The sequence below is a fragment of the Canis lupus genome, chromosome 30 (genome assembly GCF_048164855.1).
Source record: "Canis lupus baileyi chromosome 30, mCanLup2.hap1, whole genome shotgun sequence".
NCBI lineage: Eukaryota > Metazoa > Chordata > Mammalia > Carnivora > Canidae > Canis > Canis lupus.
In genome coordinates, this window is record NC_132867.1 from 20,533,448 (window position 1) to 20,546,808 (window position 13,361).

The window sequence follows — 13,361 nt, forward strand, 5'->3', positions numbered from 1 at the left end:
CATTGCTTTTGCTAAGGTTGTTAGCCTATGTCATAGTTACACTACAGCATTTTATGGGCCACTCCTTGTCCATTTCAAGGGATTAAATTTAGGGGAAAGATGGAGAATAGTGAATTATTCCATTCTTACTCAAGAGAACTATGGAGACTACCAATAAACTAAGCTATAGGAGACCTTAGAGCAAGCCAATCATCACAGCGGCAAAAAAAGAAAACTTCCAATCATGAAAGCAATTGTGTAATCATCTGGTGATCAGGACTATACGTTTTATCAATGTAGCTCATAAAGCAAAATAAACTCTATATTATTCAAAGGAATTACTTTGTAGATTTATTTTATATTGTATAATTAATCAACTACCTGATTTCATATTCACACAACCATGTTCTTTAAACTGAGAAAAATAGGAATTTAGTAACATATTTTTGATAGAAATTCCATTATTCATACGTATATAATTATTTTTATTTTTTATTTGATATAACCTAATATATAGAAAAGTGTTCTGCAAACATAGCCTTTGAAAATGTTCTAATGCCACCATAGATTTAATTCATGTGTACACATTAACATTCTCAAATTCCATATTCTCTTTCTAACTACTACTTAGCATTCAACATTCAAGTATCTTTGGATTTAAGCTCATAAGGCTTTTTGAATCTCTCCCGAAACTCATTGTTTTGATGTATTGATGTCAGCCCATTACCTAATTCATCAAAGTGACACTACATTTTAATAGAGTACCAAAGTATTAGTGCCTTATTTCATGTAGAAATAAAAATCCTGATAGCATTCTAGTTGGGGAAAAAAATGACAATTTGAAGCTTCCTATGTGAAGTTTCTGTGTCTGTCAATCTGTCATCTTCTAAGAGCACCTTGTAGTAAATGCAATTCAATAAGGAGAAGCAAAAACATTGTGAAAAGCTATAAGACTTCATTATACTCAATTAAATATAACCAATGAAGGCGTACAGATATTTGAAGACCACTTCCCCATTGATTTGCCTTTTGTTTGAGAGTTTTAAAATCATATATGCTTTTGCTCACTTTTTAAATGTATTGTTTAATTTTTAATATGAGAAGATTACCTAATATACCTAACTCTTATGTCTGTACCAAAACACTTTGGAAAAGCACCCGTAGTTGATAAATATTTCCTTCCATTGTTAATAATAGAACTTCTGTCTGAAAAACATTTGAGGAAATGAAATTGCAAATTCCACTGTGAATAAGCTTTCCATAGAAATAATTGAAGTGAATCCACAATTAATACTCTCTACCTGTGCTATGAATGTCCTTACTGTAGCCATCTTCATCTCCTGCCTAGAAAATTGCAGAATATTTTTCTTCTCCAAAGTTGTACTACTGCTTATCATCAATCAGATGACAGAGACAAAAATGATCCATGTACCAAAACAAAGCCACTAACATCCTCACTTAACATTCTAATTTTATATTGTATAATTAATCAACTACCTGATTTCATATTCACACAATCATGTTCTTTAAACTGAGAAAAATAGGAAATTTAGTAACAGATTTACTAACAGGTTTGTCATTGGCTTTAGAGGGAAATTCAAACTGCTTTACTGGAAGCTACTGCTTGTTGTCTCTTTGTACAACTCAAACCTCAGTTTGTAGCACCTCCTCATTCCATTTTTATCTTATTGGGATCTGGAAACACTGACCTTTCTGTTAATTTCACAGCGAAGCACACCCAAGACCTAGGTGTTTGCCTACCATCTTCTTTGGCATGGTGTTCCCTCCATACTACTCATGTTTGACAGCGACCTCTTCACCTATGTATCACTGCAAACAACTATGCTATCCCTCATCACTCTCAGTTCACTCTTCTTGTTGATGCTTAGCTTTCTAAGAATAAGACATGCCCATTTATTTGCACAATTCCTTTTTTTTTTTTGCCTTTCTCCTGCTGTTACAAAGTAGACTGCATGAAGTCAAGAGTCCTGAATTTTTTCAATTATTTCAAGAATACCTTATAAGAAATGCATAGTTTCAAATGAATGCACACACTCACTGTATCAGGGAAGACAAAACTAGCTGCTCTAAGTACACAACTCCCCAGATCTCAATGGCTCACAAGTTTATTCTTTCTGTGACTGGCTTAATCTACTTAGCATAATGTCCTCAAGGTTCTTTCATGTTGCAAATGGTAGGGCTTTCTTCTTTTTGAAGGTTGAACAATATTCCATTGTATTGATATACATGTTCTTTATTCATATTGAGTTATGCATTAAAGCATTATTAAGAGGGTAGATCTCATGTTAAGTATTTTTACCACTATTATTAAAAAAAAAGCTTATTCCTTACTTACCTAATCATCCAGTACTTGCATCGATAATTTGACTTCATCGCACCTTCTATTTCTTCTATAGATAATACCCATTGACCTTTCATTTTGTAACTGAGCCAGTGATTGAATATGCTGCCCAATGGAAGCAAGAATCCCAGTAGACAGCATGTTTTTTTTTAGCATAGCCTCTCACACCTTACTTAGCTTTTTCGTTTAACTTAGACATAATGAGGATTTTATTTTTAAAGCAATGACATTTTAAATGTTTTTGTCTAGCAAAAGACTTCAGTTTTTGCCTCAGACCCTGCTGTAATAACACGATCAGATTTTTTTTAATTTTTTTTTTAAATTTTTTTTTTTATTTATTTATGATAGTCATAGTCACAGAGAGAGAGAGAGAGGCAGAGACACAGGCAGAGGGAGAAGCAGGCTCCATGCACCGGGAGCCCGACGTGGGATTCGATCCCGGGTCTCCAGGATCGCGCCCTGGGCCAAAGGCAGGCGCCAAACCGCTGCGCCACCCAGGGATCCCAACACGATCAGATTTAATGTTTATTTGATCTCACAGAGATTAAAGGATATTTAATTCATCATAATGAGTTGCCATGTGTTCTGTTTTGTACTGCTTTCATCCAACAAATGAAACAACATTTTAGAGATTCAGTGTGTTCCAAAACTGACATAAGTCAATAATAAGAGGAAAATAAATAAATACAATTTCATAAAATATAAAGACAAATATGTTTCTGTTTTCTTTCAGGTTCTACTTTACAGAGAGCCTTCATAATTTCAGTATATATGAGTGAAATACAAGTATAAGGCCAAGGCTTGTTTTAATGACTGAAAGAGTATATGGAACATAGTAGATGCTTAATACTTTTGAGGTCCTATGCAAATAGCATGAGGTACTCTTGAAAAGCCACTTTTAATTTTATATTAGACAAGATATTTAAAATAAGCAATAGCAATTCTCACTGAGAATTAATCCACATCCAGAGTAAAAACAGATTAAAAGAAAATTAATTATAAAGGAAGAGGGTATCCTTCTCCTACATATTCCTAATGTGATGGAAGATACATCAGATATCTTAAGCATGCAAGTAAACTTCATGTATTGTTTCTGTGCTAACTGAACTTACGATTTTGTTCAGTTTACCATACATCTCAGTATAAGTAAAACAGTCATTGATTGGTAGCTAATAATCTCCAGTTCTTATAGTTATTGAAGTTCTTATTATAGAAATATATATTTCTGATTTATTAAATGCACATTGTTGTTTTTGGATTATTCTGTTTCATTTATTAATTTGTTTTTTTGCTGTGTGTTTGTGGTGTGTGTGTATGTGTGTATGCAGGGTCGTATTCCAGAGATGCTCATCTCAGGAGTAGTGAAAAGACTGAAGTTCTGAATCTACAAAGGAGAAGGTTAGATCCTATTGATTTTCCCTTCTCTCTTTTTTTTTTTTTTCTTTTAACAGCCAGTACCTGTCTTCTTCAGGAATACAAGACCTTGCTTTTGGTATCTGTAAAACTTTAGATTAAGGAATAATAACACTCCTGATTTTACAAGAAGGGGAAAAGACTATGGTTTCATCCCAGAATTTTAAGAGAAGTCTGATCAAATGGATTATTTTATATGATGGATAAGGCAAGATAATCTGCTAAGAGAGGGTATGGATTTCAAGATTTATGGAGAATAGAGTCATTATAATTAATTTATATGAAGAATGTAAAGAACAATTGCCAGGAAGTAGAGTAAAACAAGGTAAACTAGAGAGAATTTGGCAGCAGATTTTAGGAACTATTGAATTTGGTAATCATAGGAGTACTTTGACTCATTCATTGATTCATTTTTTTCATTTTTTTTTTTTTCTGAAACATACAATTCTCTTGAGAAAAGTCCAGAGATGGCTGATGGTTAGATAGAGTTAGAGTGAGATTGTTTTGCAGAAGAGCAATCTAATAGCATTGAAGCACGGAGTTGAAAATATTAGAAAAATGAAAGCTGAAGAAAAATGTGAAAGTGTAAGGTATACAATATTTTCAACTTTGTATAACACTGTGTCATATATTTTAAGTTACCTAAATAATAAAGACTTAATCTATGGAAAATTTTTTGATCCAATATTTTTATGTTTAGGCTTCATACTATTGGGGCCTTGCATGGCTCAGTCAGTTAAATGTCTGCCTTTGGCTCAGGTCATGATCCTAGTGTCCTGAGATTGAGCCCCACATCAGGCTCCCTACTCAGAAGGGAGACTGCCTCACCTTTTCCCCCTGCCTGCCACTCCCCCTGATTGTGCTCTCACTTGTGCTCACTCTCTCTTTCTCTCTAATAAAGAAATAAAATCTTTATAAAAAAGAATTTATACTATAGAAACTCTTACATAGATATATAAATATATAACTACAAAAGTGTTATTTGCAATGATAAAGTGCCAAAAATAATTAAATATATATTATATAGAATATTATATAGTCTCATAAGAATTAATATGAATCTACAATTATTTTATTATCCCATTTTAGAAAACATAATATTTCTATGATATACATAGCAAACTAACAAGGAAAATACAATCGATTCTTAATAACAATTTTCTCAGGGTATATTACAGGGAATTTCCAGTTTTTATTTTACATATTTTCCATTGTTTACATTTGTTTGTTAAAACATGAATTATTTTTAAAAAATAACAGCAAAGAATTTAAAGGAACTCTGCCTAACTTAGTCTAATCAATCAATTTTTTAGACATTGAGCATGTGTAGATAGATGCATCTAAATTGATGGTGGCCAGAGGAAATCATATTTTCTCACATACATGATAATTTTTACTTTTCACACAGAATTACACATATTACACATTAATCTGTGCTTGGTACAGTATGGAACTGGATATCTGAACAATAATTAGAAATTGAGACTCACTCACCCTCCTGCATAAAGAGGAAAGTATGAACTAGCAAAATGTTCAGCCCATAGAAACACTTTAACCTGGATCATGACTGGCTGGTTCAAGCAGACCTTTCTCCTTCTCTCTCTTAAAGATCTATTTATTTATTGAGACAGAGAGAGAGAGAGAGAGAGAGAGAGAGAGAGTTGGGGAGGAAGGGCAAAGGGAGAGAAAGAGAAAAACTCAAGCAGATTCATCGCTGAGCATAGAACCTGAGGCGAGGCTAGATCCCACAACTCTGAGGTCAAGAGAGCTGAAACCAAGAGTATGACCATTAACAGACTGTGCTGCCAAGGCAGCAAAAGCAGATATCTCTTTTTTGACAATCTGAGCATGGAACACTGGAAAGTTAGTAGAAGGTAGAGTGGTTGAAATTAGGGCGGCATAGGAAACCAAAAAAAAAAAAAATACGGAAGCCCAGAAGTGTGATTAGTTATGAGGTAAAAGATTGTGAAGTAGAGAGAACACGCCCTTAGTATTATGGTAAAGTAGTAAGGAAGAATAAAGAACAGAATACCTGGCAGGTGCTGTGGCCACAATTGCAACTACTGGTCTGCTTATTTAGAACCATCGCTGCTGTGCAAGGCTAGAACTGCAACACATCCTAGTGGTAATCATTCTATTGCACTTTTCTGTGAGCTCTAGTTTTCAGCAACTGATATTATTCCATCCTTCTTACTTCATTATATACACACATGCTGTATCTCCATTAACGAAAGTAACCTGAGTGGGTCCTTTCCCACAGAAATTGTAAATAAATCATAAATTGCAATCTGCCTGGCACAGTTACAAACCTGATTGCTTAACAGATTGACCCATTTTTTAGAACTAGTCTCTTTTCTTTTCCCTTCTAATTTTCCAGTTTCATTCTTCTCTTCTCATTATTGGCTTCATAGTTCTTGAGTCTTAACTCGGTCATGTATTTTGAGTATTATATTCTCAGACTCTCAGTCTTCAGGGACATGCTTCCCTAATCTGCTGTCTCATCAGACTTGGCACACACTTTGATGAAAATAGTCTCAAACAAATGTAATTTTTATACATAATGCTTAGTTTCATTGAGACCACATTTTGAGTTCAGTGTTTCTTCCTTAAGAATATGTAGCTATTTCTGATAAAAACATTTCATCATTAAAATTTTATACTATGTGTCATTTCCATAAGCTCTGCCAACATAGTTCAGATTCATATACTGATTGTACTGATGCCCAAACGAAAAGTAGAGGAGATAGATACTTGGTATGAGTGATATAAATTAAGAAAAGTTTTTTTTTTTTTTTAATGATGGCATGGTATGCAATTTTCTAGGACTCCTGATCATATCAGTAAGTTCCCCAATTATATGTAATGCCTGAAATCTGTTTCATGTAAAGGATTGAACATCAGATAAGGACTCTATTTCATTCTTATGAATGTAGTAGGCATTTGCTACAAGTTTTCCATATGAGAAAAAGGAAATGATTCTCAAATGTTCACTAATACTTATAGATAATGAATTAAATACATTTAAGTCTCTTACATCACAACCTGTGAAACTTAAGTTCTGAAAAATGTACAACTTAAAAATCATGGCTGCCTTGAAAACTATAATACCCTCTTAAGATTTTAATTCCATTATAGTTAGAGATAGTAGTACCTTTAACCATCACATAGGTAATCCACCTCAATGATACACTGGGGCCAGGTTTCACAATAAGATTTCTACTATTATTCAATATCAGGCTATTATAATCTTGATGTGAAAAGGCTTTTACTTTTTAATTCTCTTGTAGTAAATTTGTGCAAATAAGACTTGGAATAATGACAGTCATACTCTTAATCTTCTCATGATGTGCTCTATCCCACAATGCAATTGCAGAGAGACTATAATCATGGGATGCTTTTAATGATCTTAACTATGCTATGCCAGGGAGCAAGCCTTGGGCTTTTCAAAAGGGCAGGAGTAGCAAACAGTAGCCATCATAAACACACATAGTCACTGGAGTTGTCCTGAGGGCCAAAATCATTGCCATCATTAGTAACACTTTAATTTGTTCAGCGACGAGAAATCAATCTATAAAAGGAGGATATCTATTGCGGTTTTCCAAAAGGCTGCTAGTGATAAGTGTAGTAACACTACAAATTTGACATTGCGAAGTTCTGTTTACATAGTTACACAAAACAACTAAGATAGAAGAATTGGTCAGATATAAAATTGGTGATTCTCATGTCTACCCATAAAGAGTGTTAAAAACAAGAAAACTCTTTTTTTTTTTTTTTTTTTTTTTACTTCCCACTCTCCAAAATCTAGTGGAAAATTTTGTGAGAAGGGCAAATTTGTCCATTTCATTCTTAAAAAAATTTCACTGCAAACCTCAATAATAATATTTGAATGTCAAAAGGAAAACATTACTTAAAATTTAATGAAATAGGGGCAAAGGGGCAAATAGTATATATTATTCCTTAGCTCATTTTAAAAAACTATACATGAAATTGATTCTTTTAGTAATGTAGAAAAAGTAAAATATAAATTCTTAAACTTGGTAATTTATATATTCTTTGTGACATATTTTTGAATTGTTCTATTATCAGCATGTTTCATTGATAATGAAAATTATATAATTATATATAGATGTTCTTAAACTCAGTAAGCAGATTTTCTAACAAGTCAGAAAATTGCATTTTAATTTGCAGTTTCTTCTTGATCTACTACTAATGAAGGTTTTACTGGATTATCTGCTTAAAGGTCAAAATGCCAATTAGGAGTTTCTCATCAGTGATAATTCAGATATATGGAAAAATGACAGCATTAGCTTTTTATCTTCTTGAGGTAACTTATTTTGTACTCCATTGTCTCATCAGAGTTCTGATAACAATGAAGATAGTTTATAACATTTAATATTTCTCATTTCAATGCAATACACACATTCTTGTTTAAGGGAACACATTATATAAATCTCATCACAATTTTCTCCTCTTCAGATGTGACTCCGTAATATACACTTTAATAAGCTATATTAATATAGCTTTATTAATAAGCTAAATTTTACAGATCACATTTTAAACTATGAATAAAATAATACGCTTTACACATAAATTTTATTTTTACAAAATTACAGTACAAAAATCAGTGGTTTTAGAACATGTATTGCATTAAAAACTTCTTGATCTTACAGGTCAAAGTTTGTAGATCCAGGGAGGAATAATCATTTCATCTTGTCTGTGCTATATGATTTCAGGATTCATATCATATCACATTTTATTTGTGAGAAAGTTCACAGAACATGAAAATATATTAATACAGTGGACATCCTTCTGCATATATAAACATAACCGTGCCCCATGAAATGAAAATACACATGGAAGGACACTGGTCATCTGATTTAAGTCACAAACATGTACGTATATTTACCAGTAATAGAGACTCTGTGTGTATGTGTGTATGTTTGTATGTGTATAATTAAATTCAAGTTATCTTTAAATGGCACTACACTTGAAAACACACAATGTTATGACCATGGCAGTAAAGTGATGGCATATTCCAAAAGAATAATTTAAGATTTTAATTGAGGGTCAATTTCAAAGTTTTTGGCAGATGTAAGAGGAATCAGTGAAGGATAGTGGATATTGTTGTCAGTGGTAAACCTGATGTAGAAAATTCCAGGAAGAGTTGTAATTGTGAAAGAAGGCTACTCAATAGAAATTGCACCTTTGGTGATGAAACTCACCTTCCCTCATTTTCTGCCCTCTGATCTCTTATGGGTGCCTTCTTTTGCCCAAGCCAATGGGAAGCCAGAGAATAAGGAAGCCCTTGATGTGGTCTATAAAGGTTGATGTCCTGGATTACCAAACAGGATAGGGAAGGGAAAACAGGGAATTAAAAGAGGAAATGGAAGACACCTAGCTTGTATTTTCAGCGTTTGTTCATGGAGTAGAAGACTCAACAAGAAGACTCAGTCAAGATGTCTGTTTTCCTCAATCTATCTAAAGAGTAAACACAAACCAATCAAAATCTGTGGCAAAAAAAAAAAAAAAATGTTTGTAGAAAAAACTGCAATCTGAATTCTAAGATTGATAAGGAAAAGCTAACTGGAATAGCCTAAAGAGCTCTGATAAAAGACAATCGAAGCACTAACACAATCTAATTTCAGGACTTACTATAAAGCCACACACATCAAGGTAGTATTAGTAAAATAATGGTGGAACAGAATAGAGAACATAGAAATAGACCCATGTTTGTAACTTCATCTGGGTAAGATGATGCAAGTCCTTTTGTTATTAAAAAATTAAGGTGCAGGTGCACCTGGTTGGCTCAGTCGGAAGAATATGCAGCTCTTGATCTCAGGGTCATGACTTTGAGCCCCACATCGGATATAGAGATTACTTAAATAAATAAACTTAAAAATATTAACGTGCAATAACACACAACTGATCAAAAGGAGACAAGTACTTTATAAGTTCTTATCTTTATTAAATCTTAAAGGAAAATATTTTACTGAAAATATAGCTTTTAATAGAATGTGAAGAGTTTTGTTTTTTCCAATCAGTACACATATTCACGAACACAAGTTATTGGTTATTAGAATGAGATATGATTCTGGTATTAAGTCTATCCCTGCTCAATTGTTCCTTAACAAATATAAACACTAAGAAGTTATGTCTCCATAAATAAGTAGAAGAAATAGAACAAACTTTTAAAATAGCAATATAACTCATTTCTTCAAAGTTTTGCTATTGCTTCCAAAACTTACTCTGATTTATCGTAAAAAAGTGTTTAGTTATTCATAAGTGGATAACTAGATTAAGTTCTCCTTCAATTTTGTTAAAATAATGATTTGAGAATAATCTAAAGTGAAAAGTACTTTGTTGCTAGGCATTTGTTCATTAAATTCTTCCTTATAAATGTATTATTGACAGGAATTACCACATCGCCCAGGATTTTGCACTTTAGAGCATAACAACAAAATACAATGTAAGTAAAATATGACATTCTGAAAATCAGGAGAAAAGTCCCTTTGTGAAGGACATGTGAGAAAGGGAATCCCACTGGGCCAGAGATCTTTGCTGATGCACAACAACTTTAGGAAATGGGAGACTTGGAACATAAAGATGTAGTCTTTTATATGCTTTGAACTTTATATACTCTTAAAGGTATAGATGCCCCAGTTTGAAGACATTCTTTTTTTTTTTAATTTTAAAAAAATTTATTTATTTATTCATGAGAGAAAGAAAGAGGCAGAGACATAGGGAGAGGGAGGAGCAGGCTCCCCCCAGAGAGCCCAATGCAGGACTTGATCCAGGATTCCAGGATCACTACCTGAGCCTAAGGCAGATGCTCAATGGCTGAGCCACCCAGGCATTCCAGAAGACTATCATTGTATGTAGGGTAGGAGGGGAAATGTTCTATTCACTCAGTGTAGCCATTTGATTTCCCCTGCTTACAAAGTATCCTATGAGAACTTATTCATTGGTCATACATCACCTGAAACTCCTGAATTTCTTTATTGCTTTAGGATACTTAAATGTGTAATTAAATTATGAAATCAAATTAATTATCAAGCTATACCTTATAAATATTTTTTTTCTTTATTTATTTATGGTAGTCACAGAGAGAGAGAGAGAGAGAGGCAGAGACACAGGCAGAGGGAGAAGCAGGCTCCATGCACCGGGAGCCTGACATGGGATTCGATCCCGGGTCTCCAGAATCGCGCCCTGGGCCAAAGGCAGGCGCCAAACCGCTGCGCCGCCCAGGGATCCCCAAGCTATACCTTAAACAATATAGTAATTAAGAAAAAAAATTATGCTTCAGTTTGGCATGAACCAATGAATATTAAATGCAAAATATTTTACATTACAATTTTAATTTGAGAATATTGAAGAATAAAGACCATGAAAAAGTTCCACTTTACTATTTTCTTTCTTACTCACCTCTTTTTACCAAAGAAAAAAAGCCAATAGGATGCCTGGGTGGCTCAGTAGTTAAGCGTCTGCCTTTGGCTCAGAGCATGATCCTGGAGTCCTGGGATGGAGTCCCATATTGGGCTCGCTGCATGGAGCCTGCTTCTCCCTCTGCCTATGTCTCTGCCTCTCTCTCTCTGTGTCTCTCATGAATAAATAAATAAAATCTTAAAAAATAAAAAGCCAATATATGTGAATGAATGTTTCTATATAGATATGCACACACATATATATACACATATATTTGTGTTCCTTCAGGTGCACAGAAGCACACATACATGCACACACACAAACTTAAGTTAGATTAGGCCCAAGGCATCCTTTTTTTTTTTTTTTTTTAGGATTTATTTATTTATTTTAGAGAGAGAGAGAGAGCATGGGAGTCAGGAGAGGGGCAGATGGAAAGAATCTTCAAGCCAACTCCCTGCTGAGTACAGAGCCTGATATAGGACTTGATCTCAAGACCTGAAAGATCATGACCTGAGATGAAACCAACAGTCAGATGCTCAACCAAATGAGCTCCCCAGGCACCTCAGGCCAAGGTAGCTTTACTGTAATAAAGAACGGGGGAAGAAAAATTAAAAACAAACAAAAAAACAAAACATACAGACTGAGGAGATATTTCTGTCAGAGATATTTTATTTTTCCTTTCTTTTTCTTCATTTATTGCTGCCTATGGCAAGATCATAGAAATAAAAGCCCCAGATTTTTTGCTTACAGTTTTGGATGTTATTCTTGTTGTTTGATGGCCTTCCCCCCCTTCTTTATTTGACATTTGTTAATCTGTAATTATCAGCTTGGAATGCATCCTACTTTTTCTTGACTGTATCTTTGTTTCTTCCCTCTTTCTCTCTACACAGAGATGAGAGAGTTTGAGTGCCAAGGACCACATCATTAAAGGTCACAGGTGTGAACTCTGAAGAGCAAAATCCCCAGGACCCAGGAGATGAATATAGAGTTGGTAATAAGAGATCTGAAGGGATTTGGGAAGGTGACGATGGTATCTGCTACAGGGCCTGATGGGACTGAAGCATTCCTTAAACTCATCAAATGGTTTGGCTTCTTAGATAAGGGGGGGGGGAACTTGCAGAAATGTCTGCAAATAAAATATTCTAGCTAAGCAAATGTTCTGGTTTGTAACTGAATTAACAAGGATTTAAAAAGTATAAATAAACTGATACATAAAATGTCAGAAAGTGCAAGAGTTATAACTATTATAGTCTTGTTGCCTAAAGGAAAAAGTGCAGGCCAGTAATTTCCTCATATTTAGAATGGGGGAAATCGGGGGAACCTTAAATATATCAGCATCTTTTTTTTTAAAGTCATTTTACTAGTACATATGATAAGATAATATTTAACAAATTACTCTTGGGGCACTTGAGTAGCTCAGTTAGTTAAGCATCAGACTTCTGATTTGGGATCAGATCATGATCTCAGGGTCCTGAGATCAAGCCCCTAGATGGGTTACACACTCAGTGGGTAGTCTGCTTGAGCTTCTCTCTCTCTGTCTTTCTCTTTCTCTCTCCCCCTCTGTCCTTCCTCACCTTGCTCTTGCTCTCTCTCTCTCTAAATAAATAAATAAATCTTTTTAAAAAAAATCACTCTTGACATAGTGTGGTTTTCTACGTTAAAAAGTAGAATGTAATAACTGAATTTAAAACATCAAGATGACAGTGAACTCAGGGAAAAAACAAAAAACAACAACAACAAAAAAACAAAGCCTAAACAAGATCACATCTGGCAGTAATAGCAGTTAAAGGGTAAGCAATGGACTAGGTCCTAGGGATTAAAACCCTACACTGCCGCTTGCTGGTTAGTTGTGTGACTCTAGACTAGTGAATTCACCTTTATATGCTTCACTCCTGTCATCTTTAATATTAGAAAAACCTACACTTATGAAAGGTTAGTTTTGAATTTGAAATAACTTAAACTATGTATACTGATCAGAACAGCATCTGCCATGTAGTTTTTAGTTATTATTATTTTTGTTATTATTAGTGAAAGTTTCAAGGCAACAAACCAAAATTCAAACCAAAATCATTTGTTCTTATTATAGTAGTAGTAATCAAACATTTTCCATAAAAGACCAAACAGCAAGTAAATGTTGGCTTTGTAGACTATTTGGGCTTTGTCACAACTATGCAGCTTTGACCTT

The 13,361-nt window shown here is 34.0% G+C and overlaps 1 long non-coding RNA gene across 15 annotated transcripts in view; it reads left to right on the forward strand.

The window, feature by feature from the left end:
- The window catches only part of LOC140621501 (uncharacterized), a 271,826-nt gene extending 259,364 nt beyond the window's left edge, over positions 1-12,462 (forward strand). For 3 of the 15 annotated variants that reach the window (XR_012021218.1, XR_012021217.1, XR_012021227.1), the window contains 6 exons: positions 3,075-3,219; positions 3,670-3,739; positions 7,943-8,078; positions 8,488-8,646; positions 10,166-10,220; positions 12,067-12,457. This is a non-coding gene — a long non-coding RNA (uncharacterized lncRNA). Of the gene's footprint in view, positions 1-3,074; positions 3,220-3,669; positions 3,740-7,942; positions 8,079-8,487; positions 8,647-10,165; positions 10,221-12,066 lie in introns of all 15 variants that reach the window. The other 12 variants (XR_012021229.1, XR_012021230.1, XR_012021222.1 and 9 more) reach the window with 10 other exon arrangements.
- The last annotated feature ends 899 nt before the right edge of the window (positions 12,463-13,361 follow it).